Source organism: Arvicanthis niloticus, chromosome 29, assembly GCF_011762505.2.
Source record: "Arvicanthis niloticus isolate mArvNil1 chromosome 29, mArvNil1.pat.X, whole genome shotgun sequence".
Classification (NCBI taxonomy): Eukaryota; Metazoa; Chordata; class Mammalia; order Rodentia; family Muridae; genus Arvicanthis; species Arvicanthis niloticus.
In genome coordinates this window covers 577,178-577,906 of record NC_133437.1, presented here as the reverse complement: position 1 = coordinate 577,906, position 729 = coordinate 577,178, and positions in this window count along the sequence as shown.

The window sequence follows — 729 nt, the reverse complement described above, 5'->3', positions numbered from 1 at the left end:
TGGGGCAGCCTGAACCAAAATGTAAAGTGAATAGATAAATAGGTGAAAGAAAGAAAAAACCATTTAAGCATATACATACGTGTTTCTGCAGCAAATAATTTATCTGTTATTCATGCATAGTATGATAAATACATAAATACTGAGTAATACTTGTTTAATTTCCATAGCATCACACTTACAACTTTGTCATGTTTAATCTCAGTAAACAAAACCCCATATAAATGATTTATTTAAATCAAAATAAAGTGTTTTCAAATTGGAATTCTATGAAGTCAATTGGAATTTGCTGATAATACACAACAAAATAGCAAATAAAGTAGCAAATATTTGATGACTCAAGACTCCATGTTTCTAGGCTAAAGAGATTAGTCTAAAGTTGGAGAGATATAAGTAGTACTGTATGCATAGGCAGAGTACCTGAGTTCAATTCCTAGGACCCTAAATAAATATTTTACAGCTAAATAAAATTTCAGGTCCCATGTATGCAATACACTCTTCTCACCTCTGAAGGCACTACAAAGAGAAAAGTATACATACTACCACCACCACCACTGTTGCTACTACTAGTATTAGTAACACTATGTTTTTAAAAGTTACCTTCAGAATTTCACTACAGGATTTTTTCTATGTCCACATTCAGTTATTCACATATAGAACAACAGGAACATAAACATCAGTGTTCATGTAACAGTATTAGTAACACTATATTTAAGAAAAAAAATACCTTCA